Source organism: Coturnix japonica, chromosome 5 (genome assembly GCF_001577835.2).
Source record: "Coturnix japonica isolate 7356 chromosome 5, Coturnix japonica 2.1, whole genome shotgun sequence".
Taxonomy (NCBI): Eukaryota; Metazoa; Chordata; class Aves; order Galliformes; family Phasianidae; genus Coturnix; species Coturnix japonica.
This window is the reverse complement of record NC_029520.1, coordinates 11,958,851-11,984,277: the sequence shown is the minus strand read 5'-3', so window position 1 is coordinate 11,984,277 and position 25,427 is coordinate 11,958,851. Positions and strand designations below refer to the sequence as shown.

General features: G+C 37.0%; 1 long non-coding RNA gene across 1 annotated transcript in view; it reads right to left on the bottom strand.

Annotated features, from left to right (window-relative positions):
• The window catches only part of LOC107314577, a 69,469-nt gene that overhangs the window by 8,157 nt on the left and 35,885 nt on the right, over positions 1-25,427 (bottom strand). The window contains exon 3 of the long non-coding RNA XR_004307492.1: positions 4,733-4,813. This is a non-coding gene — a long non-coding RNA (uncharacterized LOC107314577). The remainder of the gene's footprint in view (positions 1-4,732; positions 4,814-25,427) is intronic.

The window sequence follows — 25,427 nt, the reverse complement described above, 5'->3', positions numbered from 1 at the left end:
TTGTATTGAGGCATACACTCTGCAACCAGCAGCAATGAAACCCATCAACATCAGGAAGAAAACTCTCAATGCAGTCCACCAAGAGCTAGCGCTACCTGCCAGAAATTCTGCAGCCCTCTACAGCATGATAACTAGATGGCATTAGGAATCAGATTCCTAAACACTTTTGAATATTTTGAGGCTAAACTGCTGGCTTCAACAGGCTGCTTCCTCCCTGCTCACCCAGAGGATAGCATTACTGACTAAATGAGACACGGCCTTCATTTATGGGTTAAATTCTGCCTGTGAAAACAGCCTCACCAAAAGGCATGTTTCTGTGTGCTGGAAAACAAAAAAAGCTGGCTGAGCCATGAAACAGTCACAGCTTAGTCCTCTCTGCCCCACCGTGTTTAAGGATAGAGAAAATGCACAACACTAGGTCTGATTCACTTGTTCAAGAGCTAGAGAAGTATATTACTCATCCTTCTTTAGCTTGGGCACCTCAGCCACACTCAGAAGGACATCAGTCCATCTGCACAAGTTCAGTCCTGCTACTTTATAAAATGCCCTGAAAATCTGAAAGGGGAGAGAAAATGACATGCAGGATGCTGTTTCCCAGCTATTTCATATTACCAGTTCAGCAGATCATTCAGCTGCGCTGGAGGCGAGTAACGTGCTGAGTGCTTTTAGTCAGCCACTAAGAACTGAAAAACCTTCAAATGAATTGGAGGTATTTCCATGAAAACCTGTGAAAGCTCAAAATGCATACTTAACAGAAATATTCCTAACAGACAGGAAGCATTTCTTTTCTAGCCTAAGAAACAATTCAAAAATGTTCATGTATGTCACAGAAATTATAAATAGAAAAACCATGGCTGATAAAACTTGGTCTGAGAAACAAGAAAGTCTTGCTTTACATTTCGATTGGATGCCAAAGCCCATTCTAAAATATTTTTAAATGGAATCAGACCTGGCTTGGGTAGCTAGAAAGGTCAAAAGGAAAATGTTGTGAATGAGAAGTAGAATTGTTTTTATTTTTCTATTTAGCCATGTATAAATTCAGAATTACCGGTAGTAATTCTGCAACAGAAGCCCCAAGAACCTGGCCCTCAATTCTGGTCATCAGCTAAATGCTGTTATTGACCTTTAGCAACTCCCCTGAAGTTCTCTACCTGTTTTCCTGCATGTAAAACAGAAATAATTAAAACATTTCTGAAGAATAATGCAAGAACCACTTAATGAAGCTTAATTTAGCTGATAAATTTGACAAGAATCACTCTTTAAGCATTATTGGCAGCTAAATAACTTTTCAACATTTGAACAAGCATCTTTTGATATTAAGCATTGTTCTTAGTTGTCAGTGATAATTTCTCCTTAGCAATTTGGTAAAGTAGCAAAGAACTACTCATCCAAATTCACTCTTATTATTAAAAATGACTAGTATTTCTGCAGTGTAAACTTTCTGGTATCTTGTCTTGGTTGTCTGAACTGTTCCAAAGTGCACTCTGGAATAGTTATTCTAACATGGTTTAATGCTGTACATTAATTACACCTCTTTTTAATCTCATGCTAGCTTTTAGCACTGGAAAGAAAAAGCACCTAAAAAACATGGGCTACAAGCCTTCATTGCAAAAAAAAATGACAAAATATTTTGAACTGTCATAATCTCCCTCAGTATTACAAGAATACCTGCTCACCTCAGCTAGTGTCACATCTCAGTGAGCAGGGAAAAGAAGTTCTGCATTTGTGCTACAGAGCTCTTTTAAGTCCCACCTTTCAAAGGATCCTCCTCATTAAGCAGGAAGTAGTAGTGCATGGTCCTCGCTCAGTCTATGATATATTCCTTCAGGGTATAAACTATTATTTCACCAGCGTGTTTGTGAATTTCCTGGCCTGAGACATGACACTTTCTCAAATGTATTTCTTTCACTTATCTCCTCACTGTTTATTCACTTGTATGAGGCTTTGTTTGGACAGATCATCTAAAATTCATGACAATTCTAGCCACATTTTATATTAAAAGAAAAGAAGAAAAAACATCAAAACTCTACATCTGTTAGCTTTGATTATTTTTTTTTTCCTCCATTAGAAATGAATCACATAGGAAATGACATAAAGCTCCTCTGTTTTGCACCCTTTAATATGCCTCAAACTATGAAAGGTTTCACATTGATTTCCCCATTTGGCTTTTCTTTGCCTTTCCATACTAAAAATTAAGGCTACTGCAGCACTGTATTGAGCATAACCTCAGGATCCAACAGCCCTATTCTGCTTGCACATCCCAAGGGCACCTTGTAATTTAATATCAGAGCACACAAAATTTAAAGAGCAACAACAGTCTCATGCCTAGGTTTCTGGCCCCACACAAACATCCCATTCTACTATGAGGCTACTAAACTGCACATCAGAAGCAGAAGGACATCACAGCTGTGAGTTATTCCTGCTATCACCAGGTAAGTATGTGCCAATGCCAACACATGGATGCAACATACTACAAATTCATACCAACCCCAACAGTAAACAGCTAGGGGGTACATTTATCTACCGATACCCTACTATTGGGGCAACAGTAGACTTGGAATCCTGAAACAAACAGAATCATTTTGCCAATATTCAAGTTTGGATTGTTTTTAACATCCAGGGGATATAGCTAATAACAGCTTGGGTTAAAAAGCACCTTCATTCACAGCTTGCTTACTTAGATCTATCAAAGTTTCAAAATTGAAAAGAGATGATAAATTTCATATTTTTCATATCCAGTCATATTTTCATTATCTATTACAAAAGGGACCAAAAATATTCTAATCTTGCAACAAAACTGAGAAGGAAAATTGCACCATGTTTTAAAAAGTTTCTGTCTCACTGAAGAGCTGTCTAACAGTTGCATTTCTAACTTCTGCTGGAGTTGGGAATGTCTGACCATTTAAACCAGCCCAGTACAGTTTGAGTTAGCAAGATTAAAGCTGACTGTACCAGTGTAAGTACTTAATTTTATAGCTCAACCCAAGCTTCTAATTATATAAACCCTAGGAAATGGTGTAATCCTAAGCTTCCTAACAATTTAAAAAGACATGATGTAAGACAACAAAATATTACCTTATGTAACCTGAATGGAAGCAGTCCAAAAGTCTGCTTTCTTTAGGTTGCATCCACATATATTTTTACTATTACTTCTTAAACAAAAAACAAACAATCAACAAAACCAAACAGAACTAAATATGCATTAGCAAGCAAATTCTCTGAAGCAATAGCTATAAAACACTCTAAACTATACCCTGGAATATATATATATGAAATATGGAGAGCACAGTGGGGATCAAATGACAGACTGATTTTTGCAACTGCACATAACAGAATGACACCAAACAAGAGAAGAGTTTTTCCCTTGTTGTCAAACAGTTTGTTAGTAATTGCCTTCCACTGCCATAATACAGTGCAGTGGAGATACAGTTCAGCTGCACAGTTCATCTAACCAATTTTTCACTTTTGGACCTTTCTTGTATTCTGCCTATAATAGATATCTCACCTTAAAATAAATCTGAAAATTATCTTGAAAGCTTCCTTTCCTGTAAGATGATAAAGTAGCTTTGCAGTTTTCTAGGGTAGCTTTCCAAGTGTTATCTCGATTATCCAGGAAGCAAGAAACACACACTTGAGATTGCAAAGATGATAAGAGAACTTCCTTTCAGATTTCACATTTCATAGAATTAGACCCAGAAATATCCCTTCCAGAAAAAGCAGTCCGTTTTAGTTAACTGAAACAGATACCACTGAATTAAGAAAAATCCCAACTTCAGATGATAATTTTGACTTCCAACTTCTCCCAAAGAAACATCATACACTAGCAGACCTACAACAGTGAATGGACTTGGGCCATGAGGGAACCCCTGAGCAAGTTCTCATCTTCAAGAGAACCTATAAACAAACATGGTATAGCATAGTGAATTTAGAATTAAACCTTAGGTTAAATACAAGTCAAGAAAATCTACAAGCTGTTCAATGTGCATAGATAATCTGTACCTCCAGAGGTTCTCAGGCCACATTGCTGAATGGAAGCATTAAAGCTCTCGTGCCTTTGGACAACACACAAAAAATTCTCGCTCTTTTTTTTTTAAACACACAGAATTTACAAATTTATACATGAAGTTAAATTATCACTGGGCTAAGCATACACACTGGATAACAAGAGAGCTCAAAACTATGAGTTAACCCTATATTTTCTCAGTCTTATTTTCCACAACAGTTTTCAAAGTTATCTCCATTTTTCAAGTTGGTGCACCTTCACTTGCCACCACAACTCATATTCTAATTTATCATTCCTACAAACAAGCATAGAATAGCAGCCAAGCCAGAAGCACAAGGGTAAAACAACCTTCTAATCTGACAGCACATCACTGGCAGTAATTACTTGAGAAAGCTTTAGCAGCAAACTAATATATGCATTTTAAAATCATCTCATTCATTTCAGAATTGTCTTTCTATAAAAAATAAGACACTGCTTGATAAGCGTGTAAGATGGTATCATAAACCTTACATGACATCGGCTGGATTTCTGCTTTCCACAGCACCTGCTGCATTTTCCCAGAGGAAGTCGAGTTAATTTGAGATTATTAGTTTTGTATAAGTCTGTCTGAATAATCACAGATCTTATTCTACAGCTGTTATCAGATATTTTGAGGAATTGATGATGTTCTAACTAATGTAAACTGGACAACAGGGATTGTATGTCAAGAAGAGCTTAAGAAGCACTCACCTCCTTCAACAGCAGTGTTTCGTGGCATCTCCACTGTAATTCTCCTCTGTAACTCCTGTGAGTGTCCACAAGGTGACTGCCCTTGAAAAGATAAAACAAAACAGAAAATAAAACTTTTTTCTTGTTATAAACACATCCACACTTTTAATCTATTGCCCACAGCAACTTTGTCCAAATTTGTCAGTCCATCCTACAGTTAAAGTTTCTCAAAGCAAAGCAGCATACTTGATCTTGAATTTACTTATCACATACTATGGCTCCTATGGTCACTTCATTGCTAACTGAAGCCGTAGCTTCCTGTTGCCTCGGAAGTAATGTAGTGGAATTCATCTAAATCCTAATAGCTTTCATTTGCTATACATCATACAAATGCAGTTGTTACAAATAGAAGCTCATATATGAGATCTGTGACAGTCTGAATAAGGAACTCATGCTTTGGAATTCATTTCTGTAAGGTGATCAGCAACTTCTTATGAACTAAGCAAACAAAGGCAAAAAAAAAAAAAAACCCAACAAAAAAAAACCAACAAAACAGAACGCATGTCTCACAGTCACATTTTTTCCCCCCTCAGAATAGTCTGGATTTCACCAGCAACCCTTCCCCCCCAAACATAACATTTATATTTAGCACAGACCAAATAGATCTAATCCACTGTGCTGACGTAATGACTCAGCTTTCCTCTTCGTCTTGATTTAAGATGCCTAAATGACCATTTGGTTTAGTGTATTTTTCTACTTCATTGGAACACTTGATAAAAGAAAAAACAGTCAACCTACTTGGAAAAATTTCTTATTCTGGAGACCCCAAGCCCCCTCTGTTGCTAGTAGGCCTGTTGTTTCATGTTAGTATTAGCCTCACTTAAATGATGCCTCAAGCTTGATTCATCACCTCAATGTTTTCAGGTGCAGAAAACAAGCCTTGCAATTCAATGTCTCAGAATACAAAGCCTCAGAAGAACATTTCCTGCATGTCTCCTACCCACCAGTTTGTTTTTCCTTCCATCAGTCCATGCTTCTAACAAACATATGATGATTCATCCTTTAATGCTCCCAAGGTGATGAGCAAAATGACAGAAAATCATTACATGTAATTAAGCAGTGTAAATATTTTGCCTAAAGAGGAAAAATAGGTGAAATTTGCAAAGTCTGTACTCATACCACACCTTAAAGAGCATAGAATAGCAATGAGTTAGATTTAGACTTGCTTTTAATAGGCCATGTATGAGCTGACAAAAATACTTCGCATGGCCTTAAGTTGTGCCAGGAGAGGTTTGGGTAGGAAAAATATCTTCTCAGAAAGGGTGGTGACACATTGTAAGAGGCTTCCCAGGGAGTTGGTAGAGTCACTGCTGCAGAAAGTGTCCAAGAAATATAAATATGTGACACTGAGGGACACGGCTTAGTGGACATGCTGGTGATTGGTCAGAGGTTGGTCTGATCTACACCATCTTAATGGTGGTCTTTTCCAACTTGAATAATTCTATTATTATCCTATATATTGCCTGTAATTATAATATGATGTACAGCGTGTGTGATAGCATTTAGTTTTCTATAACTGTAAATTAAATATATCACTGGTATTTAGAAAGAGCCGATTCTGAACACAACAAGAATACAGTATCTTTCATTTATGGCAGTGCTGGGGTAGTAATAAAGCTTTGAAATGCAGCTGGAATAATTGTGTGTGGGGGTTTGGTGCTTTTCTTCTAAAAAAGGAGAACAAAAGACTTCCATATCATTTAACCTCCAAGATTATCAAGCAAATTAAATGACTGCTAATTAAGGATCACAGTCCATTCTGAAACCAGTATTTTAGCCAAAATGAATAAAATGAACTCCAGAGTTTTAGCACTTAGCCCAAGATCACTAAGAGTCGAGGGCATCATTAGCACCAAGTTGGAGTTCTTGTGCTCTCCTGTTCTGACCGCACACCCACATCACCCTATAGGCCTGCTGCATTTGGAGTCACAAAACACAAATTTAATAAAAAACATTTTCACTATGAAAAAATGATCTGATGTCTCTTCTACATGAACAGTCACACTATAGCTGAGATCAAATGCAGAACTCCTTTAAATATTAAACATCAGATTTAGAGTCAACACTAAGATTCCTAGGTCATTTGCTCCCCTGCTAAAGATGCAATGAAAATTGACCTTTCCACCTGGATTATTCCATGAGCCACTATATGAACATGTAGACAACAATGAAGGCAGCAATGCAAGTGAGCTGCTGAGGGTTGTGGGGAAACAGAGAACCCCAGCTGATTTTACACAAGTTACTCTGTACAGCTTTGTTTTCAGCACTTCTCTTACAGTGTTTTTAATTTTACTTTGCCTTTTGCTTCTTTGGATGTCTAAGGTTTATTTTAAAGTTAGAAACTTACTTCAAAACAAAATACATGTGTAGGAAGCAGTCAAAAATGCTGGCAGCATTCATCATTTAAGACCATAGGCTGGGTCACAATCATCTGAATATTATTTCTAGGAGACAGAGTTGGGTACATGTGTGCAGATAAAATAGAAACAGCATTTACTCAGAATATGAGTCATAATTTCAAAGAAGAGTCAAGTCTATCAGTGGCCCTGAAATCCCATTACTTTTGGCTTCACTGAATTGCAAAATGGTATGTTTTTAGTAATCTCTAAAGTCATTTTCCCTCTCTCTACAGAAGGCCTAAACTAGTCATCATTTGTATCCTACTTAAGACATTAAAACAGGATTTTAGCATGATTTTAAATAGTCAGTAAGCCACATGAATTTTTTAAAACCACGCTAAATTTAGACTCTACCTCCCAGCAGAATCTCATGAGAAGCCCAACAGAATTTTTCTATACTTTCCTTGTGAGTACAGAAATCAAAACGTGGAGCAAATGAAAACATCTGTGGGATTTCCACAACTACTACTTCAACCACTGCCCAGACAGGTAGGCTACCTGCTTTTTTCCTCTCTGCTTCAGCACATTCTTCAAATAAAGAAAAAACACACAACGCAAGCGGTAGGTAAAGCAGCAGGAATCCAGCCTCAAACTACAGTGCACTTAACATGATATTGTCTTAATGGAAGATGCAATGCCAAGAATTGTTAAGGAAACTATATTCAATTTCTAATGTAAAAATTGGCTCTTGTGCAAAGAAAAATAGCAGCATCCACAACATTTATAGTTGCCATGTTCATTCACTCAGTCCTTCTGCTATCTATTCATTATTTTCTGTAAGGTATGGGTTACCAGAGACCATAAAAATAAAAATCTTACTGAGCTAGTTTTGTACACTGCCAGAAGCCAGTGCATTCAATTACAAGTGTTTTAGTTAATTGAACAATGAAACATGGTTATTATCTTAAGGTAATACTTAGCTTCTCTTCCTCCCTATTTCATTAGAATAGAAAGCAAACTGCAAACACAGATACAGCTTGCAGTTATTCCTATCTCATATTGACATAGGGAACATGGGGTCCCTCTCTTACATAATCAATTCAGAACAAATTTGTGTATGTAAAGCAATTTCGACATTTTTGTACTGAGGGTCAGTTTTGTTTATAACATAACTACCCCTCCTTGCTGTACACTAAATCTTACATAAACAAACCCAGACAGTAGGATTAAAGGATAAACATGGCTAATGCTTAGACCCAGAGTCTATGATGAATAAAGAAAAGCCAGAGGGAAAAACAAAAAAAAACCCCAAAACACCAAATACCACCCCACACAAACAGTAAAACCCAGAAGAATCACAAACATATTTCCTTTTCTTTTCTAGCCAGTCAAAAACATAACATATTCTTCCTAAAAAGTGACAGTCTAAACTGAGTTCAGGTGATTTTTTTTTCTTTCACTTATTCTGTTTCTTTTTTACCCTCATTATTACCTAATAGGAACATGTTGAAGAAATAAAAACATAGAGAAGAGAAATATTAACAGCTACAAGAACCTGCAATCTGTAAGGTTCTGCATTCAAGACTGTCTGCAGGGAAAACTGTCATGCCAGATAGCAAATAACTTCATCTCCAAAATACAGAGGAGGTTAAAGTCTTTTCAAAATTTTACTTCATTTCCTCTCAAAGTTATGAGCTGAAGTGATTTTAATTGACTGAAATTAAAGTCATTGCCTATTCCAGATTTGTTGTATTAACCTATTGAGAAAAAGCTTTTCTAGAGATAATAAAAAACATTGCAACAGTACGAAAGTGACTTCAGATAGGCAATCACAGAGGCAATATAAAGATAGCATGAACAAGCTGTCATTCTTTTCCTTTAAGCTCCTTTAGAAATTGAATGCAGTGCAAAGAAAAATCACCTTGGAAAACACTGGATCATGTTTGAAATACAAGCACATGTACTGAAATGACCGTGGAAAAACCTACAGAGCCTAGAGCACAAGAAATGGACCATAGGGACAACTGGTCCAGAACTCCACAAAATACACATCAACAGATAAAATGATTTCATCCATGGGATGTAAACAATACAACTGCATATATTGACGAGCACCTTCTAGAAGTGCTTCTTACATTTTTTTTAATGGTAAATGCAGCCAGTGGCCTAACCCTTCTATAGGCCTTCTCATCATAAGAAAGCACACTACACTTATTGTTCTTTAATGGAAGCATAATGCTATAAATGTTTCACTTGTGTATTGTGAAGCTGTTGGCATTTTCCTCAAATGACCGGATACAGTCATGCTACTGTACCCCCTCCCTCTCCTCCCCTGTACTTTTGAGTTAGTTTTTTTTTTGTTCTGGCCTTCAATGTAATGGTGAATCATGCTAAGTACTTTAGTGAATATGTTCATTTAAGATTTGTTTCGGCTCCTCTGCCTCCCACCCTTCCTGGGATTCAAAAAAAGAACTCTCCCAAGAGATTGCATTGTACAGTTTAGCCCAAAACAATTTAGATGTAAGCAGGGTAACATACTTGAACTGTGATCATCTAAGTAATAGGGGTAATTTATTTTTTAGTTCAGTAGATACTCACACTGTAAGCTGTTTGACCTTTTTCCAGGCACCTGTCCCATACAAAACATGCATGATCAGTAGGAACAAAGATGAGAGACGAACTGTGAAAGGAAGTTATTCTAAAAGCTGAAATCTAAGGCTGTTGACTTGGCATTTACAGTTTATAGCTGTCCAAAGATAATGGCACAAAAAGCCTCCTCCACAGCATGCTAAGACAAGCGGTTTGTACCCATAAAAAAAGACAGAGCTATGATGCTTCTAAAAAACATGAATTAAAAGCTCTGCTTTCCAAGTATGTATTACTGGAAAAAGAGGATGAAATAAACCCGTAGACATTGTCTCACTATCAGTTAACTACAGAAATCTATTATAAAACTGTTTCTTATGCATTGTTATTAGGTTTTGTTCCTTAAACAGCAAATTTTTTTTTTTTTAAACCATCTTTGAAAAGAAGATTTTTCATATCTATCTTCTGAGTACCATATTAAAAACAAAACAAAAACAACAAAACAATTGTCAGAAAGATAGATGTAATGGAAATTCTGAAGCCATTTTTGCATCATAACCAGGTCTGCAAGAATGAGGTTCTGGAAATTAAGGCCTGATACTCTGCCTGATGACTGACAAGAGAAACTGCGTGTGTTTTGATATTTACACACAGTAAAAAGGCTTCCTTGAGTAAGCTGAAGTAGCAATCAACATTTTGAACAAAACAAGGCTAAGATTGCTCAGGTGGAAAATAAGGATGCAGGATGAAGTCAGGTTGTTCTTCAAAAAGAAAAGGCTGGATGCTTTCTCCATCCAGAAAATTCTAAAAAGTGATGAGAAGAGTTCCTCCAGAACATCTTTGACCAAAAGGAGCTGATAACTAAAGAGCATAGCCAACATAAAGCTGTAAATTGACCCAGCAGTCACTTGCATATCCCCATTACCTGGGGGCACCATCAGAAATCTGGTATTTGCTACTAGTTCTAGTCAGCTTTCTCAATAATCAAGGAAATAAAACATACACTTTTTTTTCTACACTAATGACCCTTTAGCTACCACATAAAGATACTGACTAAGTGTTTGTGGGAGCAAGGAGAAAGCAATAAATAACTTTAATTAAACCCATTTAGTCAGAAGTGTGAAATTATCTCAGTATTCAATTTCTCACAGACATCCTTCTCATATTTGTACAAACAATCCCAGAACTGAGGGCAAGCTAAAACATCTACTTTCCCTTCTTCTGATTTTCTCTCCCTTTAACAACCTTTCAGACAAGGTCTCCCCACATTTACACAATAACCACCTGAACCTACTTTCCTTCAAACAAGTTTCTACTGGTAAAGCAAATGAGCAACTTCATGACTGACTGAAATGAGTTAGAAGGGCCATACGTCTACATGGAGGCTTTGCATTACATGGTGTGTGTAACCTCTATTGTGCACACCAACAGGCCTCCTATCACTGAAAAAGTCAACACCATCACTTAAAAAAAAGCCAATGCTCTTGGCAAACAAACAAAAAAACCCAACAAAAACAAAACCCACAAAACAAGAACAGTAGGATTCTTGAAATCTCCTTTGTTAAGATTTTACTTGCACACTGTAACCAGTTCTAATGCAAAACTGACACTGGCACATTTCTGCATCCAGCAAACTCTCAGTGATCTTATGAGAAATATAGAGCAATTTAAGTATGAGATCAAACCAAACAATTCTTCCAAAGAGAAATGAATCACTGAAAACCTCAAAGTAGGAAGAAAATTAGAGCAACAATTTCTCGTAAGAGCAAGTAACAACTGAAGGAGGTTTTAATACTGTTACCAACTTCTGTAGCAAGAAATGCCAACACCTACTAGCTACTTATTGCTCTTTATGATGAAGTAGCTAAGATATTCATCTAGAGAAAAAGAAAAGTAATCTCAAAAAAAAGAGGATGAGTGTGACTGCCAAAAAAAATGTTATGATACACTGTTGAAAAATAACCAAATCTATTTCAACCCCCTTCAGAACCCTTCTTTAATATTTATTACCAAATGGCAGCAGCAGTGCATTCCACTGAGCAAACTCGTGTAGATTTTTCGCTTTTTTTAATGTGTAGGATTTTTTGTTTTCCAGTTTCTCATAGGTCAGACAAGTTCTTTTCCATGAGTATAGGCAGACTCATACAGCTTTGCTTCCTGAAAAGCCTTTAGAAAGCAGACTAATTAAAAAGAGCTTACATAAACCTAAGAGAAACTACAGGTAATGACTGGAAACAGTAGCTGGTCATTCATGCTGTAACAGAAATGCACATTGAAACTGTCAGCCCAAAACAATTATCCCTCTTAATGAAATATCCTGCAACAAAAGCTGCAAAATATCACATGGATCACTCTTTACTGATGCCAATACTGTATGATGCCATCTGCAGACCAAAAGGTGCTGCACTTCTCCGACACCTAGATTGATTGCTTGTGCTGGAGAAAAAAGTATAAGAGCCCTCATCCCAACAACAGAGCTCCTCTGCTAGAAACAAAGAGAAGAAAACACACGAGAACTGGTCCTGCACTGCCTATGTCATTCTGTCAGGCACAGAAAGCATGGAAAGCATGTACAATTTTCCGGCGCTCTCATTCAGTTCCTACAGCTCTCAGCTATGTTATTTACTTCATGTAAAGTCAGTTTCGAGGAAAGCATTGCCTCTGAGCAAGTAAAAAATCAGGAACCCATTTCACACCAGCCACCAAGCAACCAACACAAACAATTATCTTTGGACTTCCCTGAGGGAAAAGAAAACTTCCTGAGAATGTGAAACCAGAGTTGGCTGCAATCCTGACAGGAGGAGGAAAGGAAATTGAGAGCAATGGAGATGGACTAACTGAAGAGGTAGCTAAGTGGAAAGGGGGTTGGGCATTAAGCACTGCTTCAAGGCAACGCTAGCTGCCTCTGCCTGCATACTAACCTCTTGCAGCAACAGATAGCTTTCTGAGGTGCCAGCAGTCAAAGGTAGCATGGCCACAGCCCTTTTGCTATGACAAAGCAGGCTGTTTCTCTAAGCAATTGTTTTTTTGCATAGGTAGATAAGTCGTTTCAGATCACAAAGACATGAAGATTTCACAAAAGTTAAAGCTGTTAATCATCTCCTGAAATGATCTCCAACACCTTGCGAGTTGTATGGTATACTCCGTATCTTTAAAGCAGCTATTAGAGATCTTAATTATTTTACAGGGAATAGAAATCAGTACTATGTTTGAAGCGGGCCCTTCAGTACTGGAAAACTGTGTTACATTAGCAATCCTTCTAGTATATCAGGTTAGGAATAAAAAATGCATGACAAAGGAGAGTATGAATTAGAAAATGCTACAAGAAACTGTGGAAACCTGATCTTATGTGCCTATGATTTTGTAATGACTAAACTGACTGAGTTCTCTAAGCACCCCTTCATTGTTCTCCTTTGTTCCTTGCCCCCAATTTTTCAACCATTTCCGTTACTCCTTGATAGGTTTCTACAACATCATTGTAACCTACTTATAAAAATATAAAACTGTTGGTGGTGTTCAGAACATAAATAATTGGAATTGTTGTACGCTACTTGTTAGTAAGAAACCATATTTCTTTATTTTAATGTCTTTATTGTGTCTAGATGTTATTATTTTCAGCCTTTTAGGAACATAAGACATGAAACAGCTAGTCCTTGAAGCCTCAGACAGTTATCTTTCCCTTACAAGTCACATCAATTAATATTTTACATCAACAAACAGAACCAAGATACCAAGCCATTCTGACCTATCAGCATTCAAACTGGCACACATAAAACTAACCACATCGAAACAAAATAAGTAGCAATTTACAATGGATTTGACAAAAAATGTCTAAAAATGTCTGCTATTAAAAAGTATACCTCAGTTTTTCCCATCATTGTGTCAAAATTAAAAAAAAAAAAAAAAGAAAAGAAAGAAAAAGCAGAACAAGATCCACAAGTCCTACCAGTTCTTAATAAGTAGCATACCATGTTAGTGTGACTTTGCCCATTGGTCAGCATATAATGACTGCAGAGTAACATAACGGAAGGAAACAATAGATCACAGCAAGACTTAACTGCAGTGATGAAAACCTCTAAGCTGCCCAATTAATATGTTGACAGAGAACTGAACTCCACTAGCACTTTCTTTTCCCATATCGCTCTTCCCAGGAGAAAACATTTCTTCTAATCATCAAAGAACTTTTGACATTAAGACTGACTGTCATTGTAAGTTAAGCCTTTTTGACTTATTTCGTAATGTCAGTAGCAACATGAAATACAATGAACGGTAAGATTAATCTCTTCACAAAACAAGCAGACTAATCCTTGTTCCTGCAATTATTTTACTGCCAAATAAAAACATTTGCAAAGAGTACAGGCAAATTTAGTGATGGGAGAGCTCCCTATGGAAATTGATAATGGAATTCCAGACATCATATCCAGAAAATGGAATTCCAGAAAACTGTTCTCACTTAGTCTTGAAAATGAAAAGTATGAGAGCCCTCCTTTATAAATAAGATGAAAGTTGTTTGCATCATTTAAATGCTCATAGGTAACAAAAAAAGGCATAAGAATGCAAGTATAGTTCATTTAGGCTAGATCATTTTCATGTACATCTTTCAAGCTTAGTTTCTTCCATGCAGATTCCACCCCATAGGCAAGCAGAGAGGGGGGGGGGGGGAAATAAAAAAATAAAAATCAAAAAACTTACTACCACTGCTATCTCTGCTAAGATCAGCTCACTGGAGAGCTATTAACAATATCATGTAATAACTCCAGCTGATCTTGCATAATGTGAGATTTTTAATTCAAATGTATAGAAAAAGGTATTTTCTTCCATTTCTAATTATCCACAGTATGTGCGTGGTGGAACCTCAGCTTAACTGAAAAGCCCCAGCAACACGAAGAACTTGAGGGAAGAGTCCTAATTTTGAATGCAGTGGATATGCTTCCATTTCTGCACCTATCTTAGAGTTGATATTTGAACTACAAAAGTGTATGAGAATAGTTTTGGAAATACTGATCATGTCAGGATTTACTCAGTTTTTGGATATATGTTGTTCACATATATAATTGCTGAATATTAATGGCAAAAAAATTGCCCTGCAGAAAAAGATTACATCCAGCATACACAGATGATGAATAAAGTGAAACAATCCAGTCCTCCTTTCACACTAGTCTTGCTTGCAGCAGACCTCAGCATTGCAGACAGCATCCACAGAGCAAACGCCATGAGACCTGAACTTCTCATAGACAACAAGATACACTTACACCAAATCTGCAGCATTAAAATTCAGAGAACAGATAGCTCAAACACCTACGTATGCAGAGGAGCCCCTTCCCAGGAATATGAGCATTTTAAGGAACAGTGTCAGCATTTAGTGTTGTAATCTCAGCACAAACTTGTGAAAATACTAATGATTTCTGATTAGGGATACAGAAGCTGTCAAGTTTCCAAAATGACAGAAAATTGCTATATCTTTCCATTTATCTTTTGAGGTCAGAATACGTCATTTCTTTTATTATACCCAAAAGGTATTATCCTTGGCACATGACCATACTACAGTGGAAATTTCCCGACATACTAGATTATATCACAGCAATTTGTCATTGAGCAATAATTCTCTGCATACAAATATCTGGATAGACTCCAATAAAAACTGTACAAACTGCTAGACTACAAACATTCTAATCTTGCATTCTGCTGTGGAATGTTTAACTCCAGTCCTAGGCCTGTCTTCAGCATGCACACTGCAACCAATTGCCCTGATTGCACGACACTTAATCACTACGATTAAAAACAGGAAAAACAAACCAACCATTTATTAATAGTTGCTTACCTACAAGGAATAATTAAAAATGCCAAAAGCCAAAGACTACTTCACATTTTCATTGTCATTGTTCCAAATGTTCTGCAAATCTACAGCTGTTGAATTTATTGTAGTATGCACTCTATCAAACATGTGTTTCCAATCTGAATTTTAAACAGATTTTCTTTACAGCTGAGAAAATCTTTTCTAATCAGAAAACGTCAGTAGACCAGATATTCTATTTTTAAGTCTGAAGATACTCTGAAAAAAGTGGATTGGCTCAGTTATCTGAAGACTGTCAGTGTGCAATCCAAGTTAATTTCAGAGTCAAAGTGTAAACATTCTAACAACATTTATATCATAATCAAGCTCTATACCACGATCTCAAAAATATTTCCATATTTGTTTATGCCAGCACATAATCCAAGACAACTATTTGCACAACATAAAAACATTAAAAACCCCACATGTGTGGGAACATGATGAAGAAAAAACTTTAGATAATACGGAATGTCTGAATTGACTGGTTACAAAGTATCTTCATGAGAAGATGCAATGCTATAAAACTATTGGATCATTGGTTTCATCTGGAACCATGAAAATTAGTAGTTCGTTGCCTGTGACCTAAGGGTTGGCTCACTGGGGAGTCTTATCAAGTACGGTTTTAGCATGAGTTCATCTCCTTCATGGGCACCAAATTATAACAATGTCAAAGATGAGTTGAGGTGTGCCGTCCTGTTCCTGGAACTGACTCATATTAGCATAGACAAAATTTTAGCTTGCAGCTGAAAAACAGGGTGGCAAAATTCACTGTCACGCTACTCACAACATGAAGCAGAACAGGGCAGTTGGAGTGCCATGCACAGAATGGAAGATTGAAAGGATGTTATGAAACGTTATGTGAACGAACTGATATCAATATTCTGGATATGTGTGAGAGGGAAAAAGGTGGAAGAATTGAAGATTTCTCATGCATGTGAGCAAGGACAAACAAGACAGGAGATCCTAGAGCCTAGTTGGGTGGGGAATCTGGGCCAAAGTGAAAGAAGGCTTCCAGAAGAAAGCTGCCAGAAGGAAGAGTTGGGACATAAAGGCTCTACCAGAGAGGGAAAAATCAAAAACATTCTTTAGCCTACTGCTTCTCTTTGGATACTCTCAATAATAAATAAAGAGGCAGGTTAGAAATAGATGAAACTATTAAATGCTTCCCTGATATATATTTTTCTATAAAGCACTTGAGTATTTATATTCCTCAGCCAGAAGTTAAATACTGGATTCCTTATTAGGAAAACTAATGAATGTTTACAATATTCTCTAGACATAACAAACATTAATAATAAAATACAATTTTTAAAGCTACTTGAAATATAATTTCTTTTTTGTAAAGAAAGGTTACCCTAAAAAGAAGGTAACCTTTTTCTTCTAAAAAAGAAGCAAAAGCAGCCTGACACAGATCATATTCCTCAAACAAGATTATGTATTTCTTTGTACCCTAATACCTGCAAATTCCACCTTCTAAGAAAAAAAAAAAAAAGTTCAATACTTCACAGTAGCAATTGTTCACCTCTTGCTGCACCCCCTCCAAGCTGCATTAACACTCCTGGCAATGCCAAACACTGAAATGGCTGCATGACAGATGGCACGTCTGGCAGTTTACACATCTCTGAGAATGGCAAGCAAAAATATCTCATGATTAACAGCATTTTCAGTTATGGGACTATATTTGTTAAAGACCTTTGGGAGTTTGGGAGTCTCTGGAGGCTTTTTTATTTTTCAAAACCACACTCATGTTTACTTTGGTAAGGTCAATTATTGTGAACCATAAGCTGTAAAATGTTTGCTTCACACCCCTCTCCTCTCTCTTTTTAATACATGTCTCCAGAAGCAACAAGTGAAAAAAAGAATGATAGTTAACTGTGCAATATTGTCATGCCTTAACACGCTTCTCAGTGTTTTACAGTTTAACTAGTAGTTCTCTAACCTGTATTTTAAAGTCAGCCTTTCCTGTGCCAAGTCGAAAAGAACAAAAAAAAGATACAGTGACACAAACCCATCTTTCAGAACTTAAAAAATGATAGAAAGGAAAAAACAACATTTATAACATTGATAATAAATAATTTAAAAAGTCTACTTATTTTTAGCACCTGTTCAGGAGTTTTAAGAGATACATCCTTACCAGGGGGGTGGGAATGAGGCAGATGATGTTGGGAAATCACAGGAGTCTGTGTACATCTAAATACCTCATTTATAGAAGAATCTAGTCGCCTCAGTCCCGGGCCACAAAACTTACAAAATATTTTCCTCCAGTTTCACAAGTGAACAGTCACAGGAGCAATCAAAACTAGGTACTAAGTTCCTTGTAACTTTAGATAGCAGAGGCATTCTGAAGACAATTGAACAACAACAACAAAATCTAAGCAGTAACATTCAATGTTTTGTCACGTTCAGATTTAAAATTAAGTACTTCAGAATTCCATTCACAATCTTTCTCGACATTCACTTGTGTAATTTACGTTAAAATAAGTATCTTTGCCCTCAAGTGAATCTAGCAGCTTTCATGGTGGATTTCCTTTGCAGGTGTATAATTTACAAGGAGACGGTCTCTTACGGTATCATGTCATTTGCTCTACCTATTGAATCTAAACTAATTACCTAGTTTTTATCTAATGCAGATAGATAGGCCCCTTCAAGAGACATTCTTAAAAACATCCAGGGAAAAAAGAATGCTAAACAAAACTCATTTTCCTACATTGCAGCCCTGCAGGTCTTAAAGACTGGAAAGCTCTCAAAGCTGGCAAAACACACTACCTACATGCTGAGAAAATATGCTTTCAAAGCTGGATGAAGAGACTTGCCAGCTGAAGGATTCCACTGAGACTGTACAGTGAGACTCTTTAAGTGAGGTTATGAGTTGGTCAAAGACGGTCATACACAGGTCGCCCCCCAGGATGGGGGCAGGGTAAAGAAGATGAACAGGAATCCATTTCCTAGCTACGTAGAGTTCACATGGCCTTTGTGACAGCAAAGTGATATTTACACACAGAATTCAGAAAAAAAAAAAAAAAAGCGTTCACAGTGATGCCTTCTTCCTGGCTTTTCCTACTGAAGCACTGAATAAATACTAGGATGCACCCCTGCCACTGATGCAGGCAGGGCAGTGGGAAAGAACTTCCAGAAAAGCTGTGTGGATGCCCAGTCCCTGGAGGCATTCAAGGCCAGGCTGGATGAAGCCCTGGGCAGCTTCATCTGGTGGGTGGCAACTCTACCTGCAGCAAAGAGTTGGACTAGATGATCGTTAATGTCCCCTCCAATCTGAATCATTCTGTGATTCACATTTTCTTCTGGTGAAATCAATGTAATTAAAGTGCTTATTAAGCAGGTTTTATCAATGGATTAAGAAACAGTCCAGCTGCCAAGAAGATTAAAATAAATTTCAGATCAAAGCATATAACCAACAGGTATAGAAGGTGACTAAGTACCATCTGTCAGCATGTTGCTCTATGACACAGAAGAGTCATACATATAAAAATAAAAGTGCAGAAGGAGATATATTCCCTGCACACTTCTCTTTTTTCCTTCAGATAATACCATCAGCCAGTGTTGGAGCTGAGTACAGACCAGAGAAATTAAACCAGCCGGGGGCTAATCTGTGAGATAGGCCAAGTTTTACAGAACTTTCTTACAAAAAAAGAAAAAAAAAAAAATTGCATTCATTAATTGGCATGGTTTCCCCTCATTAAATGGTGATGTTAACTTTTTGTTATTGTTTTGCACACCTCCTGGTTTTGGCTTGTGCTGAATTACTTACTATTGCACTCTAAGCCAGTCCCGTTGATTATTACGGCTGCTAAGCCATTATTCGTTATTAGTGAGAGACCAATTCTCTACTGTTCTCCAAAACAAATAACATGGAAAAAATAAATCAACGCAGAATTTCAGACTTCAGTAGGCAGTAAATATATCACTCAACATATTAATAGTTGACATTATATCAGTCCTAGATTTGCATAAATTCAGTCCACCTTAGATTATCTTGAAAAGAAAGATAGCTGTAAAATCAAAAACACTAATAGCTTTTTAAATGAAAATTTGGATCCTGACAAAAACATAAATCGTGTGCTTGTGCACTTACAGAAGAATATCCACTTACTTAAACACAGGAAGGATTTTTTCTTTATTCTATGACATGTTCCCTGTCAATAACAGTCCTTAAATTCCACATTGCACCATGAGCTCTCCAGGCTGCACAGCACTCCAATGCAATTCCAGACCTGAAAGCCCTCACCCATATCCCATGGGGAGAATACAGTCTTGCTAGCTCCTAGTATGCACTGATCAGGCCCAAGCTTCCAACCCTTTTTTTCTAGGAGTAGTAAGACTCTGTTCTAAGTCCAACTCAAAACACCTTCCCTCCCTAAACACAAGAAAGTGATTCCAACTCCATGAATACAGTGAGCAGCAGACCATCCTAACATCAGCCCTCATCTTAGCTTCCTTGGGTAGCAGAGTATTACCACTTCAGAAGGAACTCACATCCCTACCCCTCCCATGCAGATCAAATTCTCGAATTCATTACAGCATTTACACTTGACAACAACAGCAGATTAGGATATATACTTCAGAGTCTATGTAACTAAGCTGGTTTAATTCAAAACTTTTCAGGAGCATAGTCTAATCCTTCATCTGGATATGCAGCCTAACTGCATTTCAATTCAACATAACAAAGACATACAATGTGCTTTTATACTCCCCCATTCCCTACTGCACAAGTAGAGATAGCTGGGTCCTGAATCAGTGACCCTTTCTATACTCTCAGCATAAACATGCTGAAAAACAAATGGACCAGATTCTAAAAAAAAGACAAACTCATGGCAAGTAAGTCAAGATAATTCTACAAACAATAATAAAAATAATAAATAAAAAATAAAAATCAGGCAATAGTGACAAAAATCTATTGACATCACTCAGAATCACACTTGTTGAGATAGATGCTCAAACAAGAACACTGGTGTGACCACATGTTGAGTAGTGCATTCCATTTTGGACTCATCACAACAATAAAAAGACATTAAGGTATTGGAGCACCTCCAAAGATTGGCAACAAAACTGGAAGACAAGTGTTATGAGGAATGACTGAAGGAAATAGGATTATTCAGTCTGGAGAAGTTTCAGCTTCAAGGGAGATGTCATTACTCTCTACAACAGACTAAAAGGAGGTCATAGTAAGCAGGGCCCAGCCTCTTCTCCAGGTAACCAGCAACAGAACAAGAGGTAATGGCCTTTAGTTGGGCCAGAAAAGGTTCAGGTTGGTTATTAGGAAACGATTCTTTTTAGAAAGAGCAGTAAGACAATGGAACTGCTACTCAGGGAAGAAAAGGAGTCACCACCCCTGGGGGTCAAAAGACATGCAGATGTGGCACTTAGGGATCTGGTTTAGTAGGCAGGGTGGCGATGCTTTAAGGATTGCACTAGATGATCATAGTGTTTCTTCAAGATCTTGTTTTGCCACTTGGATATTTAACTTCTCTAAAGATGATTTTTTATGAACTACCTACAGTCTCTCTGTCCTTTTGTGAAAGACAAACCTTTTCTTCTCTACCCTACTCTCCATCTTCACAGAAAAAGTTTCAAAATATTAGTGTCCCACTTTGTTGGCACTCCAGTTAGTTGATTTGTTAGATTGATTACAGTTTGATGTCATAGCTTTTCAATGGATGTAGCCATGACGATCACACTCTATTTCTCACTCTCTACTTCTATTCCTATAGTATATTCCGATATAGAAGTACTTCTACTTCTATATTGTTCATGTACAAAAACAAAACAACTGGAGTTTGCATTGGAAGACAGAGACTAGGAAACTTCCAGTCTGAGTGAAGAAGTTATCAGGATTCAGTTCCCTCTCCTTATGAGCTTCAATTTCTGGTTTCGTGAGGAGAAAGAAGAATGGTAAAATAAATAAATAAATGAATAAGACCAAACAAGGATACATCTACTTCTAAGACAAAAAAGTCAGAAAAGTCAAAGAACCTTACTCAAATATTTGTAAGAACAGTATATTTCCACCAAAATAGAAAGCTACAATGGGAACATGAAGGAAACTTCCTGCTCAGAGAGTGAAAATCTCAAAACAATTTGCAAAACTGAAAAGAGTCAACTAAAGTCAACTTGTTCCACTTTACTGGTCACTTACAGCGATGTACTGCTGATGTGATAATCATTTGCATTTTCTCAATGAGCTTTTTTTGAATCATAAAGGAAAAAACATTTGTAGTATTTTATTTCCATAAAAAATAAACCAAAATATTCAGAAGCTGGTATTAAGATTACTAATATACTTGTATGCAAGCATCCAAGATTTACTCTACAGTGAGCAGAAGAGCAGCTTTCAGCATACCTTCTTCCCTAAACATACCTTCTAAGATCAACTTTTTTCAAGAAAATTTAGAGTTAAATTGTAAGAGAATAAGATGCTTTTAACCTGTTCATATTTGCTGTTGTTCCACTTCTATATGGAAATATGGAATATGATGAGTTTTCCACGACACCTGCTAATCAAGTTCCCTAGAATTTTTGGCTCTGGTATTAGATACAGCAAGCCAGGTAAATTCATATGTCTTAGAGTCTATTCCTTTTTCCAGAGATGATTTATGTTATTTTTCACTCTATAATCACCAGCACTAATGATCTACTACAAAAGATTAAGATCTAAAAATCCAGATTATAAAGTCTAAAAAGAAGATTTCATATCCATAAATTAACTCCCACTCTTGCAAATCAAATATCTATCCCATTCATGAGCATTTTAAACTGGTCCCTCCTCAGGCAGGGAGGATATTTTAAACTTCAAAGTTAATCCTCTCTTGATCTGGATTAATTGCTGTAAGAGCCTGCAAGTCTTTCTGAGTGCTCTTGGCCAGCTTTTATGACCTACCTGTTTCTTTTACTCATTCCTTAAAATTAAAAATGCATTCCTGTTCCAAATTAACCCTTTCCCTACTAAACAAAACAACCACCTGTGAATTTTCACAACTGCATCACTGTCTACATTGTGGTTGTATGCTTCAAATGGGTGTAGCTACAACAAGTGGATCTTTACATAAAACCATTACTGAGGACACACTATTCCATTTTTGCTTTAACTGAGGTCTGAATATGCCAACTAAGGATTTTAGACGGAAATAAGTCTTAGTAATAAAGTAAATGCAATTCTAAGAATAACTGGAAACATTACCAGTTAGAATGTCCCTGACTATAACCCAGTGTTTCAGGGGAGATTATGCCTTCTCCTATCCCTGCCTTCCAATCAGTTAAGTACAAGTAGTTTAATCAAAAAGCAGCATTAAACCCTAAAAATTAATTAAGAAATTAAAAGACAGTGTGGTTTTCTTCAGTCACTCTGAAATCACTTCTCTGTAGCACAAATCTCAAAATTATCAAAAGAAAATTAACTTGTTTTTCATTAAAAAAAATACTTTTTTTTTCTCCCTAAATATATTTGAAAATGCTACCTGTAGGAAGCATAGGTGTCAGAAATTTGGACAACAGGCATGAAACAGTTGCTGTTCAACTGCACCACTAATATGCTTGCACAATAGACACAAACGATTTCGTCAAAATTACAAGAAATACTCAGAGATTGAGAGTAATGTCTCAGCTTCACACAGTCACTCCCATTCACAAGAAGCAATGTGCATATACAGAAACAATAGTAGAGGAAATTGAGTATTCTAAATTTTACTATTACAGAAAACCAAATAAACATCCACTTTCTACAGGCTGCATGAAAACACTTGGGTTATAGAATCACAGGGGTTGGAAGAGACTTCAAGAGGTTGTCAAGTCCAACTCCACTGCTAAGGCAGATACCCTACAGTAAGCCTCATGGGTCAGCATACAGACAGGTCTTGAGTATCTCCTCAGGAGGAGACTCCACCACCTCTCTGGACAAACAGCTCTGGTGCTCTGGCACCATACAGTAAAGAAGACTGTCTGCATGATTGTACTGAACTTCATACGTTCAAGTTTTATGCCATTACCTCTTGTCCTATTGCTACGCACTGCTGGGAAGAACTCGGCTTCACCCATTTGCCTCCCAACTTCCTCCAGGTATTTATAAACTTTTATCAGATCTCTCAGTCTTCCTTTCCCCAGGCTGAACAGACCCAGGTTACTCAACCTTTCCTCGTATAGGAGATATCCCAGGCCCTTCATACAATAGGAAGTAGATGTCACACAAGGAAAACTGCAAACAATTTTGTATGAAGAAGTGCGATGGAAACATTTTACATCCAAGTGCTTACCTCCAATATAGCTGTGAAACATAACCAGCAGATTTTGATTAATAACTGCCAGATACCTTATTAAATATATTAATTGTAAATGACTTCAAACACCGCTACACAGACACATTTAGGGTCCTCTTGTGATACAAATGTAACTTAAATTTATTGAAGAAACTATTTTTATTTATTTATTTTTAAACCCAAATGCTAAGACTTTCAATGATCACTCATATCAGGGGGACTTTTAGAGCTTGTACTGCAAACTGTTACTTTTAAGCTGGATTGTTTCTTCACACTGTTTGTTGTTCAGGTGGCACAGTGCCCAACAGCTACACTGTCATGGAATTATTTCCTCAAACAAGAAATATGCAAGATCTCACACATCTTTTGAATCTTGCAAGCATCAAAGATCATGGCTATTTATTGTATCATTCTATGGTTATAATTTATTTCAGGTTACCCTACTACTTATAGGTAATTATATTCTCAGCAATACTATCTAGATATTGTGTTGCTCTAAGCTTTCATTGTCTGTAAAACCACAGTTCTTCCCAAAATATTTGTAATATCACATGCCAGCTTCCTTAGCTGGAAAACAAGGAATGCATCAGCTCCAACTATTTGTTTCCCCTCCCTACTTCCATTAAATGGAAGCATTCTAGGCTTGAATAGCATTAATTTAGTTAAGGAAAGGACACTGTGTCAACTATAACTATAAAAACAATAAAAGATTTAAAATTCAAGGAGAGAACTTTATGCTAGAATAATTTTACTCCAAGAGAATTTTACCTGCACATGGGATTTTGCATATCCCTATTTTGGAACTTTTTAGGTTTCCATTCTGATTTAGCTCTACACTGAAAGGCAGTCCAATAATAAGCAGATAGTGCCCCAAAATCATCCCAGTAAAGAGAATAACCCCCTGCATTCTTTGCAGTGTTGACCCCCTGAAGTTAGGCATTCCCTACAGTTACCCTTGGCTCCTATTTGCCTGCTGCACTTTCTCAACCACAACGTACAAAAAAGATTATTTATTTCATATTTAAAAGGACTGTAAGCCTAAGGCTAAACATTGTTGTTACTTAACCTCCCACAGAATTTCCCCAATGAACTCAGGAGACTAATTCTCCCCACAACTCAGTGTGAAAGAAACATAACAAAGCTTTGATTTTTTTTTCCTCCTGTGCAAAAAAAGTTTCCAAAAACACCAATGACATACACAGGATCACAACTGATGAAATAATAATTCAAATAAATGCCTGCAACGTGATGATTAATACACAGGATTAGACCATACTGGCAATTAATTCTGAAAGGTGCAGTTCCATGTCTCCTTCCTGGTAGAGAAACCAGTTTAAAACAACCTGCTGCCTCCTATTCATTTTGCAGCACAACCTGTAGCTGAAATTCTTTCTCCCTTCCAGAGCAGCACAGCCCGCAGGTGCTTGCACAGGGTAATTATTACAATGGTACAGCTGACTGGGTAACTTCTTTAAACAGGTGCAAAATTGAGGGAGAAATGAAAAGTAATCTGTCTGTGAGAACAGCTAACAAACTTTTCATCTGCAGTAAAAATACATAACAAAACATGTCAGAAAAGGTTTCTGGCAGGCTGCATCTCAAATCAAGACTGCTCTGTAAACATAACTTCAGAT